At 42.8% G+C, this 17,150-nt stretch overlaps 1 protein-coding gene across 1 annotated transcript in view; it reads left to right on the top strand.

Moving 5' to 3' along the window:
• Positions 1-5,183: 5,183 nt before the first annotated feature.
• ncoa3 (nuclear receptor coactivator 3) overlaps positions 5,184-17,150 on the top strand; it is a 43,397-nt gene continuing 31,430 nt past the window's right edge. The window contains exon 1 of the mRNA XM_076268721.1: positions 5,184-5,249. The gene's annotated coding sequence lies outside the window, so the exon portion shown is untranslated. The remainder of the gene's footprint in view (positions 5,250-17,150) is intronic.

The raw sequence follows: 17,150 nt of genomic DNA, 5'->3' as shown, positions 1-17,150 counted from the left end.
CAGAGCAAAGAATCAGGTTTCTCACCTTGTCACACAAACACACGTCCACGTTTCTGGTTCACATAATGTAAAAGGTTATCTCTTCTCAAAGTCTAGAAATGTTCCCATCTAAATCACAATATGGAGGGCTAACATGTTAATGTTATCGATAGCATCTAGCTATTCACAGGCAATCTTGCAACATGGGCTAACTTCAACATTAACGATAATATTGTCTTGTTTTTTAACTTGACTTGATAGCTGGTTATGTCTTACTTTACCTTGCTTGATTACGTTTCCAATAGAGGGGCAGTAGAATCGGAGCCATGCTCCTCTTTGCTGGTTTAACATTGCCAATATGAGATCTGAAAATTCATCACCAAGACAAGCTCATATAAACAACACCTTGTTCTGTCAGCCAGAAATTAACGTTACAAAACACCTACACAACTTGTCTGGTCAGGGTAAAATCTTCAACTTCGGTACAGTTGAAAGAAGTGACTTCTTTTTGGCCAATGAAAGTTAGTTTCCCATTATTACACACTGGTTATTTAAAAGGGTCAAATGGTAGCCTTTAAATATAGATGACCCAAAAATAAACAAATCTATTTCCAGGGGAGGCTGACTGTAGCCTAGCCTACTATTCTCAGCAAATCTGCCAAAATTCTAAAAGTGCTATACCCCACCCAGAACCAGGAGAAAAGAGCTCATCAGTTATAACATCTTTACACTTTCTCAGTAATTACAAAATAGAGTGCTGCTAGTCTAAAAATCACTTAATAGTTTAAGCCCAGAATGCATCTCGTGAAAGAATAGGGCCTACAAAATAGCCTGCATACAGATAGCACTTTACTATTACTGCACTTTTAAACCAAGCTGTTAAATAAAGCATTGTTTTTGGTGATATTTGACAATTAATTGTTGCAATTAATTGGTCATGTAGCCTAATGTACCATTCAAAATTAGATTAAGCAAATTGATCCTCCTAGAGACCCAGTGTAAAACAGACTGGCCAGCACTGATGATGGGCAGTGGGTCATCCATGTCACTGAAAATGGTTATGTGCAATGCACAACTTTCTTGAATCTGTACTTTTATGGACTAGGGTCCTCACACATAACCTTCAGAACAGCAATTTTAACTAAAGTTTTCATATCTTAAATAAATAACACTCAGGTTATTACATATCTGAAATATCTACCTTTTTTATAATAAGTAAAGATAAGATTCCCAGTTGGCTTGATGCTGTTTGATGAAGCTAGGTCTAATGTTTTGAGTGCATGGTACCAAACATATAGCCTACCAGACCATATTTTATATCAGTGATGAGTAAGTGCAAGCTAATCTCTTCATAAATCATTGTCACCATTAAGAAAAATTACAGAAAAAAGTTGTAGAACTTAAAGGTGCAGTCAGGGATTTTATGTGATTTCAAGCTTACAATATTTGTGTCACATTCAGCAATCATCTCCCCACGACAGCTAGCTGCATATTCCTTGAGTAGGCTACATTGTAAAACCAAAAAAAGCGGTCTCTGTTGGCAGGCTCCAAAAACGACAAAACAAAACACAACAAAAACAAAACCCTTCTTGGAATTTCTCTGTCGAATACTGAAGGGGTGAGATACCTCTCTGGCATGTTTCGTTTGGTTCTTGGTTAAAACATAACGTACGTTTTTTTGTACAAAGGTGTCTGCTAATACATTTAAACATAAATAAACACAAACAAACGCTACTCCTGCAAAATCCTTGACTGTTCAAGTTCAATTTATTTCTTTGTCCCAAATGGGCAATTTGATTGCAGACAGGATCACATACCACACAACAATAGACACAACACACATACAAACAGATATGCACAAAATAATAATTTAGTTGTGATAAATAGGTCTGACGATGCCTAAAAAGATGAGTCAGTAAACCAAGATAAAACTTCACTTCATACAGGGGAGGGGGGGGGTCACTAAATGGACAAATCTATCTTTTCCTGTTGTGTGCATTCAGTACTTGGATAGAAAAGGGGATGAAGGAATTTTTGTACCTCTGTTTAAAAGCAATAGGAGTTTTAAAACGTAAGCCATGATGGCAGCACGTATTCAGAATACAGGGGATGGCCTGTGTCTTGATAAATTTGTATCGCTTTGTTCGGTGAGACTAACAAACTTCACTCCCACTATCTTTACTGGCCACATTTACAATCTTGGAAAGTGCATTTTTGTCTCTGATGGTGACATTTCCATACCTGCAGATAATGGAGAATGTGAGGATTGACTCAATAAAAGCTTTATAAAACAATGCCATCAATGTTTTGTCCACCTGAAACTTAGCCAGTTTCCTAAGTGCAAGGAGTCTTTGTTGCCCTCTCTTGCACACCGAGGTGGTGTTCAGGTCGAATTTAAGCCGGTCATCAATCAGGGTGCCTAAAGGTGACTGCACCTTTAATGTTAAGTTATTACTGTAAAATACTATAAAATCCACACACATTATTTGCTGTTTATAACATCCCAATCTTGTTGACATGCACATTCTCAGATTCATTAAAACAGCGAGAGTGCTTGTGGAATTTGTGCAATTAAGCCAGAGTCTACTCTTAGACTTGATATTTACATGAAAAGACATTGCTCTGATGAAAATGTACAAAGAAATTAAGCCATATACATATGCATATCTGTTTTGACTTTACTGCATATACTATCTCTGTATTACAGGTTCTCACAGTTATCTGAACAAATGGTCTGCTTCATGGAATCTATAGATGTTCACATTGTTTGCCACCAGAGGGCGACTTTCAGCTGTTCATTTGATGAGGTGAAGACAGCTTTGCTGAGCAGTCTACAGCTGGATGTGGTCCCTGCTGCATTAATAAATCGTAGTTTACACACTCTCTCACAGCTGGGAAAATTTTATCTGTGTTTGGAGGATGAACCAGAGGATATGAATGAAATAAAATGTACCTAATCTAATCTAAACTTGATCCAGTCTTCTGCTTTTGAGATTTCTGCACACATTCATGTGCAAGATCAAGACCACGAGTTTGAATAGCAAATCACTGGTTTATGTTCTCTATGGACCCCCACCACCCCACCCCCAAGACCTCCAAATTATCCATTCTCAAAAAAGGAGGACCTCTGAAATACAATTCCCTGAATATTTTCTTGTGGTGTTCAAATGTTTTTTAAGGGCCTTTCCATCAATTCTTTGATAATATTTTCTTCCACAATCTTTTAACCAGGGCCAGGATCACTAACACCCCCCCCCCCCCCCCAAAAAAAAAATAAATAAAAAAAATATATAATAATAATAATAATCATAATAATTATAATAATTAAAAAAGCAGCCTTTTTGTTTGACATGTCTGTTTGTTTGTTTGTTTGTTTTTGTTTCCACCACCGATCTCTTTCAGAGACACTGACTTGTGTTTTTTGTGTGACAAAAGAGCCTCCCTTGTCACAAGAGGAAGGGGGGATGGGTGAAAAGGACAACAGGGATGCAATTGGGTATTTGCAGGTAGAGGATCTATAAATACATATGATTGGGGGCCATCTCCTGTCTTTTCAACAGACTGAGTGGTGAGGGGGTTGGGATGTCTAAGCATTGTCACAATGTTGGGGGGGGGGTTGTGGTGTGCCGTGGGGGAGGGGAAACAAACAGGTCTGTGGGCCTCTGTGACTCACTCTGGAATGTAATTGAGGCTCTCCTTTTCTCACATGCACACATACACACACACACACACACAAACACACACACGCACACACGCATGCACATATACACACACCCACACACACACATTCAAACATGCACATGCTATTTACTCAAAGAGAGACCAGCTTCAGTAAGGAGTGTGCTTTTGAAAAGGACAAAGAAGCAGTGTTCCCTGGGATCTGTGTTAAGTGTTAGTCTTGAATTACACTACTGCCAAGCATTATAATTGCTTTGCTAAATGAGTTAAGTGGACACCTTCACCAGGAGAGGGGACTGATTCTCTCTGTCTCCATCATATCTAATTTGGAACTTCTTTAAATTTAAGACATTGCATATATTCATTTCCATTTTTAGTGTCCACATTCCTCGTGCTTAAAAGTTCCATGGAACAGCAGAAAAAAGTGAGTGATGGTCTATAATTTCTAAAGAGTAGCATAGGCTACTATCTCTCTTTCCTCTAACCATTTCACTCTGCTGTTGCCCCTCCCACTCTGTTCTTCTCCCTCTCTCCTAGGATCTGCCTCCCTCTCCCAACAGTTGAAATTCTACACTGGTATGCCTGAGAAATCACCATGGAGACAGGAGCTGTGCTATCTTCCACTGCTAGTCTTCAGATCACTGCCAGGGCACCCCACAATCTTCTGCAGACCACAACAATTGAGAACTTTAACACATTAAGTCTTTTTTTGTTCTTAAAGTGGCATTGACCACCATCTTCAGAATAGTTAGTCGAGGTTTCTACAATTGGCAAAAATATCAATATGTAAAAAGCATCTAGCCTATTAAAATGTGCATGTAGGATAGCCTATCATTTTGCAATATAGGCCTATGTATGCCAATTTACCCCCCCCCCCCCCCCCCCAACAAAAAAAATAAAAAAAAACAAATTAAAATACATAAATAAATAAATAAATACATAATTATAACACTGCACAGGACTAAAGCAGCCTTATCTCTAAGGTCAGGCTAATATTTATAGGTAGGCTACTTAGGCCTATGAACCAAGTTCATACACACAAAGCAGGCAAAGACAAATAATCTACCATTGGTGTTTTCAAATGTATTAAGCCTGCCACAAATATTTTGCCTATAAAAAATATTGCCTAAATTTTATTTCACGAGATGTGCTAAATCCACAATTAAGTAGCCTACATTTTTCTTAACTTTAAAAGTGTCAAACATGCATAGGTTCAATTGATCTGAGATGGTAACAACTTTAGGGAGGGATTTATCTGGGTATACCAGAACTGTAAAGAGCTTTTCGGCGAGGCTAAAAATAAATACACAGATTTTTTGTATGATATACTACTGCCCATCTCCCACTGGCTATCTGTTTTCTACCTGGGGGAGTTCGTGTACTTGTAGTTTTTTTCTCGGCAAATTCAGATAATTCCAATCGAATGAGATCTAAAACAGCAATACGTTACCCAGAAACCTATGCGGTGCGGTACAAGCTGGCTTCTGTGCGCTTTGGGAGTGTTTCCCATTTAAACAAACAGAGTGCTGAAGATGGCGGAGGTTTAACGGAGGCTTAAGAAACTGCTGCACTTATTGAAATACATTGGAACGGTGAGTTGACTGGGAATTCACGCTTTTACTATTCGTTGTCAAATCCATATACTTGGAGGTTCTTGATTCTGCAGACTTTTTAGAGAGTGCCTACTCGTCCGATAGACATATTTCGCCACTTAGCTAGTTCTTGTTGGTGCGATATTGCTCGTAATACAGCGTTGTCAGTGGCCGCAGTTGCAGTTGCATACACATAGGCTTATTTGTTTTGACGATCGCCATACATTTCTCATTAAAAGCTTGTTACGTTCATATGCGAATGTGTGAGTCGGCCATGCATGTACTGATGATTGATTTCTTGATTTAGAATAGGTTATGTCCGCTTAAAGGAACAGGCAGCAGATAGCCTACTATCGTTATATTAAATCCCTCTTTTTGTGTTTTTATGCCTGCATTTATCTTACCCTACCTATTTAACTGACTCCTGATTTTCCATCATGCGTGTTGATGTTTGTAGTTTCTTACTTTTATTTAGTTTGCAGTCATATTTCAACTATACATTTTCGACTTAATAATCTTGTCAGCAGCCTCACCATAACCTATGTGGAGACAGCGAGCCTATAAGGCTAGCGGGCTAGCCAGCTGGTGCATTCTTGTCCTGCATTTAAATACCCTCTCATTCGTTGTCTTTAAATCTTGTTTTACGTTTCTCTGCACGCATGGTTACTTTTTGTGAGTTGACGAGGATTGCATTTAGACTTGAGTTACTTCCTCCCATGAGTTTAATGGTTGTTTTTTTATTATTATTGTTAACTTTCACATGGTTGTGAATAAGCTAACCTTATTTAGCGTGTACCAGCCTTCCAGACACTCATTCAGAATTAGCACGATTAGGCTACCACTGAAACATTGTATTCGCTGCTATTCTATTGATTCATATAATGCTACATGGCCTTACTCTAGTCGTTGTTGTTATGTTGCAACGTGTCCCAAGTGACTTGGGAATGTTACCGTGCCTGCTCCTCTGTCAGGTTATTACTACAGGAGCCGAATTAATCCTAGCCCTGTTGAATAATACAATTCAGGAAATCTCAATACGTGCTTTTACGATAACCGTGCATAATGACTCTTTTAAATGGCTCTTTGGTGCTTGTAGGCAACGTATCGCCAGTTTAGTCTACTGGAAACAACAACAAGGACTCTTCAAACTTTGATTGTTTCATAGTTTCAATGTAAAAGTTTGTTTAGCTTGAAAAGACATTGTTTGTTCTCTTAAGACAATGTTTGGATGTCAAAACAACAAGGAAGTAGGCTATATCAGTCATCGTTCTATGAAGTGAGGATTGTTTTGACACGAGGTAGGCTACACAGTACCATCATTATCAACATGTCTTGTCTGCCCTATGAGCTGTATGTTGTATGTGGACTGTGTGTGTGCCACATCTGGGTCACCTGACATATCTTTCCCTCTCTTTATACTTTTATTTTTCTGATTAAAATATGTGACTGTAGGCTATAGACTGCCATGAATTTGAAACTTTGGCTGAAGCCATCAGACATGTGGAGAGATGGCTAAGGTCAAGGCACCCAAATAGAGGGCGCTTGTGTTTGCCTTTCAGGGGCACATATAAATCTAGTCATGAGTGGTGTTCTGTCAGCAGGGCATTTGTCTTAACAGAAGAGATTTTCTGCTAAAGAACGAGAAGCAAGGATGTTGGACAAGTAACTACCTAATGGCTTGACATAACTGGCCGTCAAAGTAGACAAACATGTTTTGTTTTTTTAGCTCAGTTGCTTGGCTGGTTGGTTTTGCTCACTGCTAGGAGTAGTTTTGGTGAGAAGGGCCCTCCCTAAGCCTAATTGGTTTCAGATCTGACAGTTTTGTTCTGTGGCCCCTAAGTTGATCTCTCTGTGGGTTGTTTCTTGCACTTTTAAATCAACTTTTAAAAACTTGTGTAAACTCATCGAGTTTTTATTGTACATAGTTGACTACTTTTTAATTTTATTTTAAATCACAGCTGAGCGGATTATTGCTCATTGGCTATTGTGGCTCAGCACATATTGTTCAGTCAGTGGATATTGTGCATTTCATTCAAATGTTTAGCCTGAATGTTCTTAGTCTAATGTCTTAATATGAAGGGATGATTTGCCTCTAGTGAAGAAAAGTACATGAGGCTAGTCACCTAAAAGAAAAAAAAAAGTGCTATGGATTATTTATTGGTTGAGCTTGCCTTCTCTCTTGTTTTCTCCTGCCGTCCCTCTTCTTGTCTCGTGCAGTGGGATGGGGTCCATATGCAAGAACAGCAGCAGTAGCGGTAGCTAAAGATGAGTCTGCTCACCCTGCCGCTCAGTCTGGTGGCTGTGGTAGCACCCTGCCTCCACAACCCCCCTCCCCTCCTTACCCCTCTCCCTTTATCTCTCCCCCTCTTTCTCCCGCTCTCATTCTCACTCTCTCCCTCACACACACAGAACGTCAGGACGCGTTAACAATGAGTCAATCTTGTGCGAGGTTCTTTGACTGCCAATGGGGGTGAGAGAAGTGACTTGGATGCACGGTTGTCTGTCTCATCCATTTGCCACTGTGGTCTTTACTCATTAACTTTGAGCTGGCTACATAGCGGAGAGGAGAACTCTCTTTTGTATGGTCCAAAAAGAAAGAAAGAATGTGTCTTTTGATCTATACACATACTAAAGTGTTTTAAAAGCTTGAATGTTTTTTTTTTAACTTAATCTCTAATTTTGCATGGGAAAAAAAGAATAGAATTGAATTTTGCAACTCAGAATTTGGCCATGATGATGTACTATTATAGGCTGCAGTGGGTTGGGTAATTATTCTTCATTTTCACTAAGTGTACTTCTCTCCAAACTGCTATGCACTGGGCTCTTCTGGAGTTGTAGCTCAGTGTCTATGCATGAGGCTTTGTGGCCAACAATACGAGTTGACGGGGGAAGGAGGGGGAGGGGATGCCTCATCACCTTTATGTGGCACTATTTGATGACTGTCTCCACTCAGTCTTTGTCAGGCTACATTTTTCTCTCGATGGTGTTTGAATGGATGGCATTCTTTAAGTGTGGCGTCAGGGGTGGTACTCTCGGTGTGTGTGTACGTACGTGTGTGTGCGCATTAGGTTTTTGCTCTGTGTGTGTGTGATCTGAAGAGGAAAGAAGGCTTTGCTGTTGGATGGGTAATTTATTTATTTATTTATTTATTTTTGCTGAGGAGGGAAAGTGTTGCTGTCTAATGTATCAGGTCAGGTGTGTGTTTGTGTGTGTGTGCAGTAGGGAAAGTGTTGCTGTCTAATGTATCAGGTGTGTTTGTGTGTGCCTGTGTGTGTCTAATATATGATTGATAGTGGGTGGCGATTGGTCCAGACTCCCGGACCGGCTTGATGACACTGAGCTGAAACAAAAGCTTGATTGTTTGCCTAATTGAAATGTGATGCCTTGGCCTTGGTGGAAGACTCCTTGTGTGTGTGTGTGTGTGTGTGTTTGTGTAGAGGGGGGCGGGGGTTGGGGCACAGCATGGTATCATGGCCTCTTACCTTTTCTGAGTAGAATCATGTTGTCCATTAAAAAAAACCTGCTATAGCAGAGAAGCTGCAGCAGATCTAGTAAGCCAAGGTTGGTCAAACCGAACTTGCTTTGAGCGGATTCAGCTGACCAAGAGGAACTGTCGGGTCCAAGTCCTAAGAACCAGGACCGCATGTGTACTACGTGTCTCCCTTCTGAGGAAGTGGGTGTTCATCTCACTGTGCAGTTTATCATTTAGACCATGGCCAAGCAAAGTAGTTCAGAGAAGTGAGGTTTTGTCATTTTTTGTGAAAGTGAAGTCCACAGAGAGGAATAAATTCATTTTCTTTCTCTCCCTCTCATTCATGGCTCAGTTGTCGTCTATCTCAAGGCAATGCCACGAATGGGTTCCAGATGGACCTCATTTGTGTACTTTTGTTTTTCACTCTCTGAGAGGACTCTTGTTTTCCCCAGTTCTGCTACACCACTACACACACTCGCACACCGTTCACACAGAGAGGGAGAAGCTTGTTAGCGGGAGTGTGTGTTTGTTTTACTTCACATAGGCCCATTCTGCAAAGTTTATGTGCAGTTTGATTTTTTTCCCCCACCCCCATTCCAGTAGAGGCTGGGGTTGAAAGTTCATGCAGGATTATTAAGAAATTCTTTCACAGTTATTGTACCATGGCATCTGTGTCCTCAATGAATTTTTACAACTCCCCTTTTGCTAGCTGTACCTCTCCTTGGATTTAAGGGGAATGTGTAAGTTGCATCCAGCTGTGCCTAGTTGTGTAAACCCCGGTTGCCATGACGGCACTCCTACATGCCTGGTTCAAGGTCGTTTAACGTGGTGGCGACTGAGTTGTATCTTTCGTGCCTCACTGGCCACTTGAACAAGATGACAGCATAAACAATTTAAGACAATGTCTTCATTATAAGCCTTTGTGTACTTAGGAGTCTTAGAATTCTGTGACATTTTCAATACTGTTTGTATTGCTTGTATTCGATCACTGATGTTGGGTGAATTTGGCCAAAGAGGATCTAGGCTAGTGATTTAATTGGGAATGTTTTCAGTTATCTAATGAAAAAGGCTAAATCAGTAGAAGTGAAGCAAGAAAAAGTGCTACCACTGACTGACTTCTATATGTTTATAGTCCAGTTTCTGAAACGCAGCACAATCTGATGGTGCTTACTCAGTCCACACACTGACCTTTGTCATTAAACGATCATAGACAGCACTGACGGAACAAACCAACTGTAGCTCGAAATCTTAGTGAGTTAGAGTAGATGCAGACTGCAGTATTTTTGTCCAGCACAGTTTTGCCTGGTGCACATTCGCCACTTTGGCTCCAAGGCAGGGGAGCAGTGCAGAGCAGAGTAGTGCCCCAGATGAATGCCACACGGTATGGGCGTCTGTGATTTCAGACTGCTAGGCTGTGATTAGCGATTAGCCACAGCACAACGCTTCCTCCTCGCCTCACTCTGCCATTGGGTGAGGTAAGGCAGAGCTGCACCAGAGAGAGAGGGGAAAGTGCACAGTCCTGTTTCTCTCTCTCTCCCCTTTCTTTCTTTCTCTTTCTTTCTCTTTCTCTCTCCTTTCTTTTTTGTTTCTTTCTCTTTCTCTCTCTTATTCTCTCTCTCTCACCCCCCTCTCCCACTCTCTTCCTACTCCAACGCAATTCCTCCTCTCACTGGGCAAAAGAATGCTCGTAAAACGGGTTCACCTGAATAAGCCAGCAGCAGGGTAGGGCTCTGGTCTGGTCTTGTTACCATTGTAAAAAGTTAGCATGACTTGGTGTGTTTGTATTTTGTTTAGGGCCCCCTTTATAAAAGTGTGTGTGGCGGTGGTGTTTGGGGGTGGAGAGAGAGAGGGGAAGAGAGAGAAAGAGTCTAAAAGAGAGGGAGCGAGAGAGAGAGAGACAGAGAGAGAGAGAAACGTTTTTGAGTCGGGGATAAACGTTACCAGATGCTCTCTCTGTCAATCAGGCAGCGAGGAGGGAGTGAGTTACCTCTGGATGAACTTCTCGACTATGCAGCGGCCACCTTGTTTTCATTCTGCCAGGCCTCCACAACCCCTTCCTGGCTCTGCACCCCCCCCCCACACACACACCATCAAGTCCAATACCCTCACTTCTCTGCACAGTTTTGATACAAGTTGAGCCTTGACTAACGCAGAATTCGACCCTTTCGAAAGAACAAAGGTTGATAAGTGGGCACTGTCTGTTTATTTGTGTCTGTTTTCCCCAGGCGTGTGCGATGTGAGAGCACCTTGTGTGCCTGGTCACAGCATAGTGGTGTTGCTGCATATCTCTACTGGACTATAGGGACAGTCATTGTCAGTACGACCTGATTCAACCGTTTTGTTATTGCGGAAGCTTTTTGATGGGGCAAGAGTTGCTTTTCAATAACAAGTTCCTAATCAATAACGTTGAACTCTGGTCCTTGGACACTAGAGTAGTATGCTCTCTCCACGATGCATCTGTAGCTACGGACCATTCGCCCTCTATTTTCCCTTTAGCTCTCCATGTTCTATTTCTGCCTTTTTCTTTTCCAAATCTCAGGCATCACATTGTATTGCGTTCCACCTGTTTTTGACATCCTGTGTCTTTTTTTCAGATCGTTCTCTCGGGATGACTTTTAAGGAGATTCCTGTGCTTTAACAAAGCCTTTTATCCTGTAGGCCTATATATATAAAATAGTGCAACACTTATGGAGAGTCAGAAAGCCCCCACTCCACCCCCCTCTGTGAAGTTAAATTGATACGGCCTTGACCTGAACTTGCACAAAAGTTTGCTGAGCAGCACTTTTGAAGCACTTCTCTCTCCAATAACTTTTGAATAACGCACACAGTCAGTCTCCTCTCTCGAGCGCTGGAACAACATCTCCTTGAGCTTGAATAGCAATGTGCATGCATACCCTGGTGTGTTGGCAGGGTCCCTTTTCACTTCTAGCGGCTGCGGTGGTGAGGCTGTGGACAGCAGCTGTGTCGTACGCGCGCCACAGGTCCAGCAGTCTGCATTTCCATACTAAAGAGGCAGGGGAGTAGGAGCAGGGGGAAACCATCCAGGAAGGGTCCATCAATAATTCACTTTAAGCCCCAGGTGCTGTTTGACCATTTTGACAGGGCTGGAGTTTGCCAGCGTCTCCTTTCAGAAGTGGTGCCCACAATTCTTATTCAATATTCAGCGTTCTCCTCTTTTTACCACTGCTGAAAACTTTTTTTCTTCTCTCTCTCTCTCTCTCTCTCTCTCTCTCTCTCTCTCTCTCTCTCTCTCTCTCTCTCTCTCTCTCTCTCTCTCTCTCTCTCTCTCTCTCTCTCTCTCTCTCTCTCTCTCTCTATTCTTCAACCCTTCCCTCTTAGCATATGCGCTCATGAATCATATATGTTGGTTATGCCAAACATTTACTTTGCAGTGACCCGGGGATTCTCGTGAGAATCGTGAAAGTTTGTTGACGGTGGCCAGGTGGGAGTGCTCGTCAGGGCGGTTGCGCAAGATCGAGCCAGACGCGCGGCTGGCACGCCGTGAAGGGAAAGAGAGAGCCCGGGTGTCTTTTTCAAGTCTTGAGTTCTGCGCGCACATCTGCCAGGATGTCACTGTGGCATTCCCTCCTTGTTTATGCAGTCTGTCGACGACGGCGACAGCCGAGGGCTGTCTCGCTGACCCTCGCATGAGTGAGCCTCTGTGTCCGTGTCTCTCCAGCCTTCCCGTTTCTCTCTCTCTCTCTCTCTCTCTCTCTCTCTCTCTCTCTCTCTCCTCTTCTCCTCTTCTTCTCCTTCCCAATCTCGTACCTCTCTCTACAACTTCTCTCTTGTTTTCTCTTACTTACTTATATTGTCATGTCCCCATTGCAGCCACTCACCTCCAATCCATGACTGATTGTAAGACCTATATGTCTTACAGATTGACCCCTCGCTCTCATTAACCAAAATCATTGACCGCTATATCTTTTTGCGTCCTTTGCACCCTTTTTCTTTTCAGAAGTAGAACCAGAATCATATGTATTGGCCAAGTATGTTAACACACAAGGAAATTTGGTTCAGACCATTGTTGACTATCAAGCAATAAACAGTGTATATTATTTACAGTATATCATACAATTAAGGCACGGATGAAAGGAGTGCTGGTAAAGGATATCCACACGACTGTGGTCAGAGCCGTGATCACGAGTGCCAGATTGATATAAGAGAAGACCTCAAATTGTGTTTTCTATTCATTTTGATTTTTGTTAGCCCCCCCCCCCCCCCCACACAATAGTCTTGGCGTCTACTGTTACCCAGTAAAGGAAAATAAAACTGCAGCCGTGTTGAGTGTGAGAAGCTACCATCATTTGTCTCCTTGCTTGTCCTCATGGTACATGATAATGAACATTCACTCCATTACTCCATTTTCTCACATAATAACTGTCAGATGTGACATTATGAAATCGCTACTCTAGAACGGAATGTGTGCACCAGGCAGTTCAGTGCAAAATACGGAGTGCACACTAGCGGTCAAGAGACGGCGTGGGGATATCCAGGGATATTGCCACTCAAAGAATGCCTCTAGTCCAATCACATATTAATGAATAGCTGTTACACTGCAGCTTTTATGAGAGACCGTATTCATTCAAATACAAGTGTACCTGTACTGTATGTGTTAGGCCTAGCACAAGCGACAATAATGCACAGAGTGACCAGTTTAGATGTGTGAAGAAAGGTTTTGACTCATATGACAAGAAACTGTACTTGTTAATGACAGGAACAACCTGTACAGATTCTAAGATCAGTGCACCATGCTGTGCCATAGTAGCTAGCCTATCTTGTCAGGCTAGCAAAAATTGGAATTGGTTGGTAAGGAAATGCTGACATTTCACCGTCATTCATCATCTCCTGTTCATCGGCCAATGTAGATTTCCCTTGTAGGTTGAGCATTTCATCGTTTAGACCCGCAAATTGGCTCCCTTCAGCCAATGATTTTGGGGGACATTGATTGTCAAACGTCCAGAGCTACACCAGCAGAACAGAACTAGGGTGAACCATAGGCAGACCTCCTCCTCCCCAGGTCAGCAAGCGTTAATATCTGGGTTCCTGATGTTGGCACATGGACAAATAATTTTGCACGGCAGCTAGTTGGGCATAGCGTTGCAGGAAGTGTTCCACATGCCAAACAGGTTACCGTAGCCTTGTCCCCATCTCACTCCCGCTCCAAACCATTTCCTTTTAGATGTAGGTCACCTGTAAGTACCGTGGAGGGAGAAATGTCATTACCTGGAGAGGTCACATGAAATCAACATGGGCTGGATTATCTTCCTGATTCATAAAGACAAATGAGGGAGTCTTGGTCATTTTCAGATAGATCACTGTAATCATTATGTGTGCCCAGTGCATATGACTCTGCCATGCTGAGTTGACAGGTTTCCTATAAGAAATCCACCATCTTGCTGGATCAGGTACTTTATTACACATCTATATGTAAGCTATGCTCTGTATGAAAGTTAAGGCTAACTCTTAATTTGGATGGGTCATCCCACTGCTCCACTGTCTTGGTACATTCTAGAAAAGAGGATAGTGGTGATCTCTTTTCTGGTTAGCCACCCTTCCACATCCCATTCCCTTACACCCCTGCCACCCATTTCAGGGATGCAACCAATCTGAACTGTGCCAATCAAAACCCCGGCGAAGAGAGAGCCCTTCTGACCTCCAGCACAGGTCAAAGGTTATCTCAGGAAAAAAGAGGAGAGCCAACAAAAGCCAATGGCCTTTCACCCCTTCCATTCTCTGGAGGATTCTAAGTGATGAATGCCGTTCTGCTGATGCTTCAGAACAATCACGGGTGGATTTTTTTGACCTTTTCTCTTTGTGAGGTGTTGTCCAGGTAAGGCCACTCTTTTTGGCTGGACAGAGTCCCTGTGCAACTGCTGCCTTTGTGAATCTTCAGTGAGATTTAGCTCTTGTGGGGCAAGACCTGGAAATGCAAAAAGTAGACTGTTTGTTTTGAAGTATCTATTTTTTATGAGATATTGATCCATTTCTGATTTGTCTCAGTCAAGGATTTACTTCGATTTAGAATGATTTGGCATACGATACCCAGCTTTGGACTTCTGGAACATTTTAAGCCTTTTCAGATGATGAAAAGAACCAAACTAACACAATTGGTGTGTGTGTGTGTGTGTGTGTGTGTGTGTGTGTGTGTGTGTGTGTGTGTGTGTGTGTGTGTGTGTGTGTGTGTGTGTGTGTGTGTGTGTGTGTGTGTGTGTGTGTGTGTGTGTGTGTGTGTGTGTGTGTGTGTGTGTGTGTGTGTGTGTGTGTGTGTGTGTGTGTGTGTGTGTGTGTGTGTGTGTGTGTGTGTGTGTGTGTGTGTGTGTGTGTGTGTGTGTGTGTGTGTGTGTGTGTGTGTGTGTGTGTGTGTGTGTGTGTGTGTGTGTGTGTGTGTGTGAGATGAGCTTGACGTTCTGGGATCAATATGTGACCTGCTCAAATTGAATTTCTAATTTGTGTTTGCTGTGTGTTTTTTCAGTATTGGAACCATTTGCAAGTGTGCTGGTGCTCCCCCTCCCTCTTCCCCCTTCTCCCTAGTGCGTGTGGCTGAGCCCACTCTCTGTCCAATCTGTCCTCATAAGTCATTGAAACACGCTTTTAATAGTGTTAGCCTGAATCTGGGTGGCATGTGGTGTGGTGCTGGGGGAAGTTGTAATGGGAGAGGTCACTACTTAGGGTCAGGTTTTTGATGCAGGGGTGTCGATACTATAGCTAGCTGTAGCTGTTTCATCTAGATCCTAAATGAACTCATCCTTTGGCCAGTGAGACGAGATCGAAGAGACAATTTGTGGTGTGTTTTCGTAGACAATGCTTAAATATTATGCAATATTGCATGTGATGTGTGAAAGAAATGAAAGACCTCAGGCATTATGGAAGACAGAGACGTTGGCGGAGTCCAATGGACTGCTTGTCAGAATGTTAATTTTTGTGGACAGGAAGTGTTATATCTGTGTTTCCTGTTATGATTGTGAAGGTCACACCTGATTGCTGGTAAGGGTCCTGGTTTTCCTGTTTGACCTTCTGCCCACACACACCCAAGTAATATCGTGCTCATTGTGTTAATAGGCTTATCCTTTCCCTGGGTCCTTTCACTGTGGTTTCTACAGGCCTGATTTTTTTGTGTGCTAGGTTTACTTCGGAAGAGATGTCATGAGGATATGATTTATTTGGTGGTTAGTTCTGAAAATATTGCTTTAAGTTTTCAAATCAAACAGTGTGCTGAGATATTGATTTTATACGAAGGACAGTGTTTTTTCTTTGGTTCTTCACACCCCAACTTTGTGAAGAAGAGCACCAACACTTCTCTTTCCTCGAGCTGAAAATAAGTGAAAATGGCTGGTGTTGGAAAAGTAGAGAGGGGGGAGTGGCAAAAAAGCGAGGGACAGAGAAGTAGATGGAGAAAAAAAGAGCAGGAGGGAAAGGGGTATGGGGCAAGAGAAGGGGGGGGGGTGGACGAAACAAGAGAGAACTAGCAGCAGCCTTCCTCAGAGTCGAATTCCTTGCAAGGGGTCAAAGTTCAGCTGCTGCGGCGCCGCATCCTGATTGGCTGAGGAAAGGTGAATTGCAAACCACGGTAAACTTTTGACCCCTCAGGAGCGCTGCAGGAACGCCCAGCGCTGGTGTGGAACAGAGCCCACTCTCTTCCTGTGTTTACTCCACCTCTCCGCACGGAGAGCAGGAGAGAGAGGGAGGGGTGGAGTAAGAAAATCATCAGAGCTGCAGTATGAAATGAATAAAGGCTTTTCAGCACCGTGGCACAGTCAACACCCCCCTACAGAAGGGAAAGAGAAAAAGAAGGAAGAAAAGTGTGTGTGTGTGTAAATGATGAATGTAAAGGCATGCTGTCTTGTATGTGTGTTTGTGTGTGCACTCGTTAGAATTCATGAAATGTTTTTTTCTTTTGCTCTGTTGGCAAGCTGCTGGCCTTTTTTTAAAGGGATTTTTTATGAGCAAACGGAGGCCCACCTTCTGCTTTTTCCATCCCTCCCCAGAGCCGTGTGTGTGGAAGAGGTGAGCCTGCCTGAGCTCACTAACCCTCTCTCTCTCTCTCTCTCTCTCTCTCTCTCCTCTTCTCGCTCTCTCTCTCATCTATTTTCTCACCGCCCCTTTTTTCGCTTTCTCTCACGCCATGTTTTCTCTTGTGAGGGGGAGAAGTGAATGGATGATGAATGAAGCGTGGTATTGGCCATTGTTGCCTTTCGCCCTCCACTTCTCAAAGGCTTCCCGCTCTGGGCTCCACCACCACACATGATGAACTTCCATCCGTCCCTCCATCCATCCCTCCATCTCTCCATCCCTCCCTCCATCTCTCCATCCCTCCCTCCCTGATTCCCTGCTAGTATGTGCTGTGGTGCTGGTCCGTTAGGGGTACACTATGTCCTTAAGCGGACGATTATTTCAGTGTGTTTGCACCATTCCCTGTCTGTCTGTCT

The sequence above is a fragment of the Alosa pseudoharengus genome, unplaced genomic scaffold, assembly GCF_046254945.1.
Source record: "Alosa pseudoharengus isolate Yale_2024_CS ecotype anadromous, Long Island Sound unplaced genomic scaffold, YU_APseudo_1.1 YU_APseudo_1.1_scf_5, whole genome shotgun sequence".
Taxonomy (NCBI): Eukaryota; Metazoa; Chordata; class Actinopteri; order Clupeiformes; family Clupeidae; genus Alosa; species Alosa pseudoharengus.
Note: the sequence above shows the minus strand (reverse complement) of the source record. Positions and strands in the feature narration are given on the sequence as shown.